This window comes from Ornithorhynchus anatinus, chromosome 2, assembly GCF_004115215.2.
Source record: "Ornithorhynchus anatinus isolate Pmale09 chromosome 2, mOrnAna1.pri.v4, whole genome shotgun sequence".
In the NCBI taxonomy this organism is placed as follows: domain Eukaryota; kingdom Metazoa; phylum Chordata; class Mammalia; order Monotremata; family Ornithorhynchidae; genus Ornithorhynchus; species Ornithorhynchus anatinus.
The window spans coordinates 160,904,073-160,917,316 of NC_041729.1; positions in this window are offsets into that span (position 1 = coordinate 160,904,073).

The window sequence follows — 13,244 nt, forward strand, 5'->3', positions numbered from 1 at the left end:
ACGAGCTAATCATGTTAGACATAGTCCTTGTCCCACATGGAGCTCACAGTCTCAATCTCCATTTTACAGTTGAGGTAACTGAAGCTCAGAGAAGTGAAGTGATTTTGCCCAAGGTCACACAACAGGCAAGAGGAAGTGTTGGGATCAGAACACAGGTCCTTTTCATTCATTCAATAGTATTTATTGAGCGCTTACTATGTGCAGAGCACTGTACTAAGCGCTTGGGATGAACAAGTCGGCAACAGATAGAGACAGTCCCTGCCGTTTGACGGGCTTACAGTCTAATCGGGGGAGACGGACAGACAAGAACAATGGCACTAAACAGCGTCAAGGGGAAGAACATCTCGTAAAAACAATGGCAACTAAATAGAATCAAGGCGATGTACAATTCATTAACAAAATAAATAGGGTAACGAAAATATATACAGTTGAGCGGACGGGTACAGTGCTGTGGGGATGGGAAGGGAGAGGTGGAGGAGCAGAGGGAAAAGGGGAAAATGAGGCTTTAGCTGCGGAGAGGTAAAGGGGGGATGGCAGAGGGAGTAGAGGGGGAAGAGGAGCTCAGTCTGGGAAGGCCTCTTGGAGGAGGTGATTTTTAAGTAAGGTTTTGAAGAGGGAAAGAGAATCAGTTTGGCGGAGGTGAGGAGGGAGGGCGTTCCAGGACCGCGGGAGGACGTGACCCAGGGGTCGACGGCGGGATAGGCGAGACCGAGGGACGGCGAGGAGGTGGGCGGCAGAGGAGCGGAGCGTGCGGGGTGGGCGGTAGAAAGAGAGAAGGGAGGAGAGGTAGGAAGGGGCAAGGTGATGGAGAGCCTTGAAGCCTAGAGTGAGGAGTTTTTGTTTGGAGCGGAGGTCGATAGGCAACCACTGGAGTTGTTTAAGAAGGGGAGTGACATGCCCAGATCGTTTCTGCAGGAAGATGAGCCGGGCAGCGGAGTGAAGAATAGACCGGAGCGGGGCGAGAGAGGAGGAAGGGAGGTCAGAGAGAAGGCTGACACAGTAGTCTAGCCGGGATATAACGAGAGCCCGTAATAGTAAGGTAGCCGTTTGGGTGGAGAGGAAAGGGCGGATCTTGGCGATATTGTAGAGGTGAAACCGGCAGGTCTTGGTAACGGATAGGATGTGTGGGGTGAACGAGAGGGACGAGTCAAGGATGACACCGAGATTGCGGGCCTGCGGGACGGGAAGGATGGTCGTGCCATCCACGGTGATGGAGAAGTCTGGGAGCGGACCGGGCTTGGGAGGGAAGATGAGGAGCTCAGTCTTGCTCATGTTGAGTTTTAGGTGGCGGGCAGACATCCAGGTGGAGACGTCCCGGAGGCAGGAGGAGATGCGAGCCTGAAGGGAGGGGGAGAGGACAGGGAGTCAGGTCCTTCTGACTCCCAGACCTGTGCTCTATCAGCCAGTCAATCGTATTTGTTGACCGCTCACTGTGTGCAAAGCCCTGTACTCAGCGCTTGTGAGAGTAAAGTATAACAATAAACAGACACATTCCCTGTCCACAATGAGCTTACAGTCTAGAAGAGGAGGCAGACATTAATATAGTCAACAGATATGGACGTATGTGCTGAGCGGGAAGGTGAATAAAGGGAGCAAGTCAAGGTGATGCAGAAGGAAGTGAGAGAAGAGAAAGGTAAAATTAGTCAGGGGAGGCCTTTTGGAGGAGAAATTCACTAGGCCATGCTGCTTCTCATGGCCTAGATTTTACAGTCGAAAGTCTGGAAGGATGTGGACACCTGGTGTCTCTTCCAACCAAATCAATCAGTCATCAGACAGATTTATTGGAAGCCTAACTGTATACAGAGGACTAAGCTAAATGCTAAAAGAAGCCGGCAGAGAAGCAGCATAGCCTTGTGAAGAGACCACGAGCCTGAGAGTCAGACGAACTGGGTTCTAACCCAGTTCTCCTACTTGCCTTGCTTTGGGCAAGTCATAACTTCTCTGGACCTCTTTCTCATCATCTGAAACTTAGGGATTCAATATCTGATCTTCTTCCTACTTAGGCTGTGGGACAGAGACTGTATCCAGTCTGATTACCTGGCATCTACCCCAGAGTTTAGTTCAGTGCTTGGCCCATAATAAGCGCTTAACAAATACCATTATTATCATTACAGTGTTTAAAAGACAGGATCCTTGACTCCAAGGAGTTTACATAATAGCAAGAGAAACACGTTATTTACAGGAAGAAGAGAAAGGAAAAGTAAATACGTAGATGAGTGAGTGATAGTAGATGAACGATAATAGGGTATAATAGGGTATTCTCCCTAATATTTACTTCTCAGAAGTTCTAAGGATGCAGACCAGAGAGACAAGAACAAAAATCTCTCCCTAGTTTCTTAATTCCTTAACCACTGAGCCAGTTTGATGAATCATTCATATTTATTGAATGTCTACTGTGTGAAAACATTATATTAACCTCTTGAGGAAGTACAGTCATTAAAAAAGATCCTTGCCTGTCCTCGAGGGGTTTACCTAATGGGGAACATAGACACAGAATTTCAGGTAGGAGAAAGAAGAGAATGGAAAGATAGAAGTTGATCAGCCAATCGATGGTATTTAGTGAGTCCTTACTGTGTGCAGAGGTCTGTACTAAGCACTAGGGAGAATACTACAGAGTTGGTTAGACATATTCCCTGCCCACAACAAACTTACAGTCTAGAGGGGGAGAGAGACATGAATATGAATAAATAATTCATAATAATACATCATTTAAATGTGGATGAGTAAGTGTTTAAATAGTGTGACCCCAGAATATTGATCTTTCTTTCCAGGCTAAGCTAATGCACAGTTCTGAATTGGATTCTAATAATATAAACTGTGGTATTTGTTAAGCATTTGATATATACCCCATCCCCAACCCCACAGCACTTATGTACATCTCTTTAAATGATATATTATAAATTACTTACTCGTTCACATTAATGTCTGTCTCTTCCTCTAGACTGTAAGCTCATTATGGGCAGGGAATATGTAATTCTGCTGTATCGTACTCTCCCAAGCACTTAATGCAGTGTCCTGCACATAGTAAGAACTCAATCAATACCACTGATTGATTGATCGATCAAGCATTAGCTATGTGCCAAGCACTGTACAAAGTGCTGAGATAGTTATATGGTAATCAGGTCTGACTCAGTCCCTGTCCAACACTTACTGTCTTGGGAGATGACTGGCTTGATTTCTAGAGAGGGAAACTGAGTCTTGTTGGACCTTGGAGTAGAAGAAATCAGTTCCCAGTGGCAAAAGCAGTGGGGAGATGGAGGAGGAACTGGTCATACTATCGCTGTATGGGCTTGGCTATAAGGCAGTCACTGGTGACTCCAGAAAGAGCAAAGCAGAGTGGCCTAGTGGGTAGAGTATGGGCCTGGGAGTCAGAAGGGCCTGAGTTCTAATATCGGCTCTGCCACTCATCTGCTGTGTGACCTTGGGCAAGTCACTACATTTTTCTAAGACTGAGCTCCTTATCTTCCCTCCCAAACCCTGTCCTCTCCCTGACTTCCCTGTCGATGTGGACAGCACGACCATCCTTCCCGTCTCACAGGCCCGCAACCTTGGTGTCATCCTTGACTCTACTCTCTCATTCACCCCACACATTCAATCCATCACCAACACCTGCCGGTCTCACCTTCACAATATCATAAAGATCTGCCCTTTCCTCTCCATCCAAACTGCTACCTTTCTGGTACAAGCTCTCATATTATCCCAACTAGAATATTGTGTCAGCCTCCTCTCTGATCTCCCTTCCTCCTGTCTCTCCCCACTCCAGTCTATTCTTCATTCCGCTGCATGGATCATCTTCCTATAGAAATGCTCTGGGCATGTTACTCCCCTCAAAAACTTCCAGTGGTTGCCTATTAACCTTCCCACAAAACAAAAACTCCTCTCTCTTGGCTTCAAAGCTCTCCATCACCTTGCCCCTTCCTACCTCACCTCCATTCTCTCTTTCTACTGCTCCCCCCCCAGTACACTCCGCTCCTCTGCCACTCACCTCCTCACGGTCCCTCGTTCGTGCCTGTCTCGCCGTCGACCCCCAGCCCACGTCCTACCACTAGGACATGGAATGCCTGCCCTCCCTCCTCACATCTGCCAAACTAACTCTCTTCTCCTCTTCAAAGCCCTATTGAAAGCTCACCTCCTCCAGAAGGCCTTCCCAGACTGAGCCCTCCCTTTCCCTCTGTTTCTCCTCCCCTCCCCATTCCCCCTTCTCCCTCTGTCTGTTCTTCCCCCTTCCCCTCCCCAGAGCACTGAGCATATTTGTGCATATTTGTATATATTATTTATTACTCTATTTATTTTAATGATCTATATATATCTACGATTCTATTTATCTTGAGGATATCTACACCAGACTACTTGTTTTGTTTTGTTCTGCTTTGCTTTGCTGTTTGTCTCCCCCGTTTAGACTGTGAGCCCGTTATTGGGCAGGGATTGTCTCTATCTGTTGCAGAACTGTACATTCCAAGCATTTAGTACAGTGCTCTGCACATAGTAAGCACTCAATAAATACTATTGAATAAATGAATTAATGAATTCTCTCTGCCTCAGTGACCTCATCTGTAAACTGGGGATTAAGACTGTGAGCCCCTTGTGGGATGGGGACTGTGTCCAACTCGATTTACTTGTATCCACTCCAGTGCTTAGTACAGTGCCTGGCAACAAAGTAAGTTCTTAACAAAAACTGCAGTTAGCAGTCTCAACCAACTGAAGAGGTTGAAAGCCTGACTGTAGAAGGTCGAGGAGAGAGTCTGTTGAGCTAATTCACTCATTCATTCAATCATATTTATTGAGTGCCTACTGTGTGCAAAGCACTGTACTAAGCACCTGGAAGAGTACGATATAATGACAAACAGATACATTCCCCGCCCACAACGAGCTCCCAGTCTAGGGGGGAGGCAGGCATTAGTATACATAAATAAACAAATAAATAAATTGCACTTACATACAAATATATACATATTTGCTGTGGGTATGAGAGGAAGGATGAGTGAAGGGAGCTAGTCAGGATGACACAGAAGGGAGTGGGAGAAGAGGAGAGAAGGGATTAATCAAGGAAGGCTTCTTGGAGGAGATGTGCCTTCAATAAATCTTTGAGGTGGGGAAGAGCAATCATCTGTGTGGTAATTAGTTCTGCCCCCTTAGCAGTCATGTATATTTGTCTGCTATCTGCTCAGTCCATTTATTTTAAGCAGTCTAGTTACTTTTAAATATTTTTTTTCTGTTTGTTTTCCTCATTAGAGTGTAAACTCTTTATGAGCAGGCAGCATAACTTTTAGCTATTCTGTACTTGTCAAACACCAGTACATACCAATTAGGAGCTCAATAAATGGGAGAGGGGCGGGGTTGTGGGGAGCGAAAGAGGGGTTCGGCAGTGAAATTTGGGAGTCAGAGAACCTGGATTCCAATCCCAGCTCTGCCACTGGTCTGCTGTGTGACTTTGGGCAAGTCACTTCACTTCTCTGTGCCTCAGTTACCTCATCTGGAAAAGGGGGATTAAGACTGTGAGCCCCACATGGGACAACCTGATTACCTTGTATCAACCCCATTGCTTGGTACAGTGCCTGGCACATAGTAAGCACATAACAAATTTCACAAAAGAAAAAAAAGGTTTATCCAGCTCAGTAAAGGTTCATCCAGCTCAGTATTATGCCACTGACAATGGCAACAAGGTTTATGAAGTAACACTATGATGGTTACCTTTCTGGGGTTCTTTTTCCGTAATAATGATGCAATTTATTTTGTACCATGTGCCAAACATTAGGAAACATGCTAGAGTTAATACAAGATAATCAGATTGGATAATGGTCCCTATCCCTCATAGGGCTCATTGTTTGAGAGGGAGAGAAAATAGGCATTCTGTCCCCATTTTACAGATGAAAAAACTGAAACACAGAGAGATTAGTGGCTTGCCCAAGGACACATAGTAGACAAGAGGTGTATCCAAAACTACAACCTAGGACTCCTGACGTCCAATTCTGTGGTCATTCCATGATTTCACCTAAAATGTCTTATTTTCCTTACAAAAAAACCCTTCAATGATTTATCATCCATGTACCTGTCATTTTTAACTCCTCTTTTTAACAATCCCAGCTCTGCTCAGAAAATCCACTGTAGACTTTAAAACCAGAAACAGATTCAAATTCTTCTTGAGTTTTTTGACATTCCCTGCTGGCACATCTTTCTGTGGTAAAGAATTCCAATGATTTACCATGTTCTATGTTAAAATATTTTTCCTTTGATTTGTTTTGACCCACCCACCAAGCCCCCTAAACTGGGAGATCTCTGGACCTGGTGATGTGGAATTTGATAAACAACAAATCAGGTTGGACACAGTCCCTGTCCCACAGGAGGCTCACAGTCTTATTCCCCATCTTAGAACATGGTCCTGGGAGTCAGAAGGGCCTGGGTTCTAATCCTAACTCTGTCACATGTCTGCTGTGTGACCTTGGGCAAGTCACTTCACTTTTCCAGTCTCAGTTACCTCATCTGTAAAATGGGGATTAAGCATGTGAGCCCCATGTGGAACAGGGACTGTGTCCAACCTGATTACCTTGTATCTACCCCATAGCTTAGAGCACTGCTGAGCACATAGGAAATGCTTAACAAGTACTATAATTATTATGACTATTACCTTACAGATGAAGTAACTGAGACCCAGAGAAGTGAATTGACTTGCCCAAGGTCACACAGCAGACAGTGGCAGAGCCAGGATTAGAACTTAGGCCCTTCTGATTCCCAGGCACATATTCTATCGACTAGGCCATACTGCTTCCGATGTCTCCCCGTAGACTGTAAGCTCCTTGGGAGCAGAGAACATATCTATGAACTCTGTTATAATGTTCTCTCTCAAGTTCTGAGTGCAGTACTCTGCCCTCAACAAGTGCTCAATAAATGCCATTGATTGATATAGGTAGGCCCCAGTAAATATGGCTGATGAGTAGAGGGATCATAATTTGCTACTTCCTTCTGATTAAGAGCCTTCTCACTTTTTGAATGAGGTATAGATTTCCTAAATTCTTCTGCATTGGCTCGTCGAGTATTCATACTTCGCTTCCGTTGTGCTGCAGCAGTTTGAAAAGTCAGAGTGCGACTGGAAAGTTTATCAAAGCAGAAATTAGAAGGGATGAAGGGAATACTCGATCCCTGGGTGTCTGAGAATTGTCATTTTTAATGGGATTAATTCACCTGGGTGCAAGTCATCTTTAAATGATGGTGAGCTGAATCCCGATTTGGAGAATAGACGGTAAGGATAAAAAGCAACCATATGCAGAACGATTCAGAGTCACAGGCCCTTATTCATGCTTACAAAATTCTTAGAGAGCTCATCTCTGGGGTCCTCAAATGTTCCTGAATCACCTGGGCTAATTTGCTCCAGATAGAGTGTCCTTTTACAATTGTCTTTCTTCCCTTCCCTTTCATCTGTCCTCTTTCTTTCTCCCATTTCTCCCTTTCTTTCACTCTTCGCCTCCCTATTTCTGGCTTCATTCCCATCTCCTGGACTTTTCTTCACTACTCAACTTCCACTCGCCTCCAATGTCGAATGTTGCTCTGCTGCTCCAGGAGAGGGACAGGATATCAAATGCCACCTGGCAAGATCTACTTCAGGTTTCCCTTTGCTATTCCACAGCTGGGACAAGAACGGAGATCTTTATCTTATCATTTTCCCGGTGTCGTTGCCGTGGAGAGGTACAGGTGTGCAGCGGGCTTCTGAGAACAAATATCGTCCATCAATATTTACCAAGTCTCCACAAGATGTAAAACTCTCCCGAGGCACAACTTTGGAGAGCTTAACAGGACTGAAATTGAAGAGAATCATATGGTTTCATTTAGTTTCATTTTTGGATGAGGGGGAACTCGCCTGAGTGTGGATTACAGTACTCTGCACACAGTAACTACCACTGATTGATTAAATGAAATATGATCCCAGTAACATGGCCTTTACATGGCCCAGTGGAAATAATAATAATCATGGTATTTGACAAGCGCTCTCTATGTGCCAAACACTCTACCACCCGCTGGCTCACCTCTTCCAGGAGGCCTTCCCAGACTGAGCCCTCCCTTTCCCTCTGCTCCTCCTGCCCTTCCCATTCCCCCTTTTCCCGCCCTCTGCTCTTTCCCCTTTCCCTCCCCACAGCACTGTCCATATTTGTATATACTATTTATTACTTTATTTATTTTGTTAATTATGTGAGCCCGATATTGGGGAGGGATTGTCTCTATCTGTTGCTGAATTGTACATTCCAAGTGCTTAGTAAAGTGCTTTGCACATGGTAAGCATTCAATAAATACGATTGAATGAATGAATGAAGATAATCAGGTCCCATGTGGAGCTCATAGTCTAAGTAGAAGGAAGAAAGGGTATTGAATCCCCATTTTGCTGATGAGGGATCTGAGGCCACAGAGAAGTTGAATGACTTGCCCAAGGTCCAACAGCACTCAAGTGGAGGAGCCAGGATTAGAATTCAGGTCCTTTGACTCCCAAGCCTGGGCTCTTGCCACTAGGTCATGCTGCTTGATTGAATAAGTTCATTTATTAAAGGACATGGGTGTGGGAGTTAGAGGACTGGCTTTCTAATCCTAGCTCCTTCACTAGACTGCTGTGTGACCTTTGGTAAGTGACACCCTTTGTTAGAGAAGCAGCATGGTCTAGCGGATAGAGCTCAGGCCTGGGAATCAGGCCTGGGAGTCAGAAGGACCTGGATTCTAATCCCAGCTCCACCACTTGTCTGTTGTGCGACCTGGGGCAAGTCACTTCACTTCTCTGGGCCTCATTTACCTCATCTGTAAAATGGGGATTAAAGCTGTGAGCCCCATGTGGTACTGTGTACAATCTAATTAACTTTCATATACCCCAGCACTTAGAACTGGGCTTGGCACATAGTAAGCGCTTAACCAGTATCAGTTTTTCCCAGGTTCGAGGTTAGGTGTGAGCCAGGGTGAAACGATGATAATAATAATAATAATAGTGGTATTTGTTAAGCATTCACTATATGCAGGCACTGTACTAAACACTGGGTTCGATGGAAACAAGTCAGGTTAGACACAGTCCCTGTCCCACATAGGGCTAACCGTCTTAATCCCCATTTCATTCAATAGTATTTATTGAGCATTTACTATGTGCAGAGCACTGTACTAAGCGCTTGGAATGTACAAATCGGTAACAGATAGAGACAGTCCCTACCCTTTGACGGGTTTACAGTCTAATCGGGGGAGACGGACAGACAAGAACAATGGCAATAAGAGATGAGGTAATTGAGGGACGGAGAAGTGAAGTGACCCACCCTAGGTCGCACAGCAGAGAGTATCTAACAAGATTAGCCACACCTAACCATTTACAATACAAGTTTCTTTATTTGGCCGCCGCCCGCGTTCACAGTACCACAAAAGGACGGGATCGCTAATATTCAACGCAGTCAGCTTGCCAGAGTTACCGTAATCATCTTGTTCATCAGGAAGACACTGTTACAACGAGGCCTAATGGCCAGGCTCACCAAGTTATCTAGTATGCTAGCCTTCAGAGTGGAAAGGGCATGGGCTTTGGAGTCAGAGGACCAGGGTTCTAATTCCGGCTCCTCCACTGGTCTGCTGAATAACCTCGGGCAAGTTGCTTAACTTCTCTGGGCCTTGGTTTCATCAACTGTAAAATTCATTTATTCATTCATTCTATCATATTTATTGAGCGCTTACTGTGTGCAGAGCACTGTACTAAGCACTTGGAAAGTACAATTCGGCAACAAATAGAGACAATCCTTACCCAACAACGTAAAATGGGGTTTCAACACTCGTTTTCCCTCCTATTTAGACCGTGAGCCCCATGGGATAGACAGGGAACCTGTCTGCTAACTCTGTGGTATGTATTCTTCCGCACGCTTAGTACAGTGTTCTGCATGTAAATAAGCACTCAATAAATACTATTGATTGATTGATTGGTTGATTGAACAGAGACTGTGTCCAACCTGATTCACTTGTATCTGCCCCTAAAATCAATAAATCATATTTATTGAGCACTTACTGTGTGCAGACCACTGTAGTAAGCACTCAGAAGAGTAGTGTATAACAGAGTTGTTATGCACATTCTATACCCACAACAAGCTTACAGTCTAGACTAGCCCAGAGTAGTGCTTACACTTAGAACAGTACTTGACACATAGTAAGCACTTTCATCTAGCAAATATACTCATGTCAAGGTCATCATCATCAACACTATTTAGCACTTACTATGTGCAGAGCACCAGACTCCTCACTACTGGTTTCAAAGCTGTCCATCACCTTGCCCCTTCTTACCTCACCTCCCTTCTCTCCTTCACCATCCCAGCCCGCACATTCCACCTCTTGTGTCGCTAACCTCCTCCCTGTGCCTCGTTCTCACCTGTCAGGCCGTCGACCCCTGGCCCACATCCTACCTCTGGCCTGGAATGCCCTCCCTCCTCATATCCTACAATCACACTTCCACCCTTCAAAGTCCGACAGAAATCTCATCTCCTCCAGGAGTCCTTCCCAGACTGATCCCTCCTTTTCCTCTGCTCCTCCTCCCCTCCCCATCCCCCCAACTCCCTCCCCTGTTCTATTCTCCCTCCCCGCCCCACAGCACTTGTGTATATATGTACATATTTATAATTCTATTTGTTTATAGTAATGATGTGTATAGATCTATAATTCCATTTATTGACATTGATGCTATTGATGCCTGTTTACTTGTTTTGATGCCTGTTTCCCCCCTTCTAGATTGTAAGCCCAGTGTGGGCAGGGATTGTCTCTATTTGTTGCAGAAGTGTATTTTCCAAGCGCTTAGTACAGTGGTCTGCACACAGTAAGTACTCAATAAATATGATTGAGTGAATGAATGAACTGTACTAAGTGTTTGGGTGAGTACAATACAGTCAGCCAGTCGTATTTACTGAGCAGTGACTACGTGCGGAGCATTGTACTAAGAACTTGGGAGAGTACAATTTAACAAGACACATTCCCTGTCCATAATGAGTTTATAGAGTTGGCAGACACATTTTCTGCCCAGCACTTAGAACAATGTCTGGCACATAGGAGGCACTTAACAAATACCACTAAAAAAAAAATCCCCCAAAATAGAGCTTACAGTCTAGAGGTCATTGAAGCAGAACCTGAGAGGGGCTAGTTCATTCATTCATTCATTCAATAGTATTTATTGAGCGCTTACTATGTGCAGAGCACTGTACTAAGCACTTGGAATGAACAAGTCGGCAACAGATAGAGACAGTCCCTGCCGTTTGACGGGCTTACGGTCTAATCGGGGGAGACGGACAGACGAGAACAGTGGCGATAAATAGAGTCAAGGGGAAGAACATCTCGTAAAAACAATGGCAACTAAATAGAATCAAGGCGATGTACATTTCATTAACAAGATAAATAGGGTAATGAAAATATATACAGTTGAGCAGACGAGTACAGTGCTGAGGGGTTGGGAAGGGAGAGGGGGAGGAGCAGGGGAGATGGGGGAAAAGAGGGTTAAGCTGCGGAGAGGTGAAGGGGGGCGGTAGAGGGAGTAGTGGGAGAAGGGGAGCTCAGTCTGGGAAGGCCTCTTAGAGGAGGTGAGTTTTAAGTAGGGTTTTGAAGAGGAAAAGAGAATTAGTTTGGCGGAGGTGAGGAGGGAGGGCATTCCAGGACCGCGGGAGGACGTGGCCCAGGGGTCGACGGCGGGATAGACGAGACCGTGGGACGGTAAGGAGGTGGGCGGCAGAGGAGCGGAGCGTGCGGGTTGGGCAGTAGAAAGAGAAAAAACTAGTGAAAAGCTAGTGAAAACTGTTTGAAAAAACTTGCCTCTCTGTGGGGTTATTCTCTGATAGGTCTCCACCTGTTTGACCCTTGATGATTAATGACTGTGATATTTGTTAAGCACTTACTGTGTGCCAAGCACTGTTCTAAGCACTGGGGTAGATAAAAGTTAATCAGGTTGGACACAGTCCCTGTTCCACATGGGGCTCACAGTCTTAATCTCCATTTTACAGATGAGGTAAATGAGGCCCAGAGAAGTTAAGTGACTTGCCCAAGGTAACATAGACAAGTGGTGAAGCCAGGCAGATCAGGTCATAAGGAATTTTCAATTGGAAAATTCTTCTCCCCAAATAGGCCTTGTCTCATGTAGAATTAGCCAATATTTCCATAGGAGATAACCAGCCATCATAATAATTATGGCACTTAAGTGCTTACTATGTGCCAGGCACTGTTCTAAGCACTGACAAGGACACAAGCTAATCAGATTGGACACAGGCACTGTCCCACATGGGGCTCACAGTATGGATAGGAGGGAGTAGGATTTAATCCCCATTTTACTGATAAGGTAACTGAGACTCTGAAAAGTTAAATAACCTGACAAGGTCACACAGCAGATATGTGGCAGAACCAGAATGAAAATCCAGGACCTCTGACTCCCAGGCCCGTGCTATTTCCACTAGGCCACCCTGCTTCTCATCAGTGGGATTTACTGAACTACCTACTATCTATTAATCGATCAATTAGTGGCATTTACTGAGCACTTACTGTGTTCAGAGCACTGTACTAGGTACTTGAGCACTCTACTAAGGCACCACTATGTGCAGAAGCCTGAGCTAACAATAATAATAATAATTCTGGTATTTGTTAAGCACTTACTATGGGTCAGGCACCCTACTAAATGCTGGGATGGATACAAGCAAATCGGATGGGACATAGTTCCTGTTCCATGTGGGGTTTACAATCTCAAGCCCCATTTTACAAATGAGGTAACTCAGGTCCAGAGAAGTAAAGTCACTTGCCAAAGATCACACAGCAGACAAGTGATGGATCCAGGATCAGAACCCATGACCTTCTGACTCCCAGGCCCATGCTCTATCCACTAGGTCATGCTGCTTCCCATAGACATGTTAAACACGGTAAATTTGTACCCTGCCCACAATGAGCTTACAGTCTAGAAATGAATCAAACCCTTAATTTATCAATGGTATTAGGTGCTTAGTGTGTGCAGAGCACCATACTAAGCACGTGGGAAACTGCAATTCAACAGAATTGGGCAGGCACGATCCCTGCTCAGAGGAGCTTGTGGTCTATAGGAGGAAACAGACATTAAAGTAAATGACAAAGAAGAGAAATGACAAAGTTTTATAATATGTAAGTGTGATGGGGCTGGAATGAGTATCGAAATGCTTAAGGGGTAAACAACCATGTGCATAGTCAAGGCAGAGGGGAGGCGGTTAGGGGAAATAGGGGGAAATAAATGAATAATAAAACAAAACAAGAAA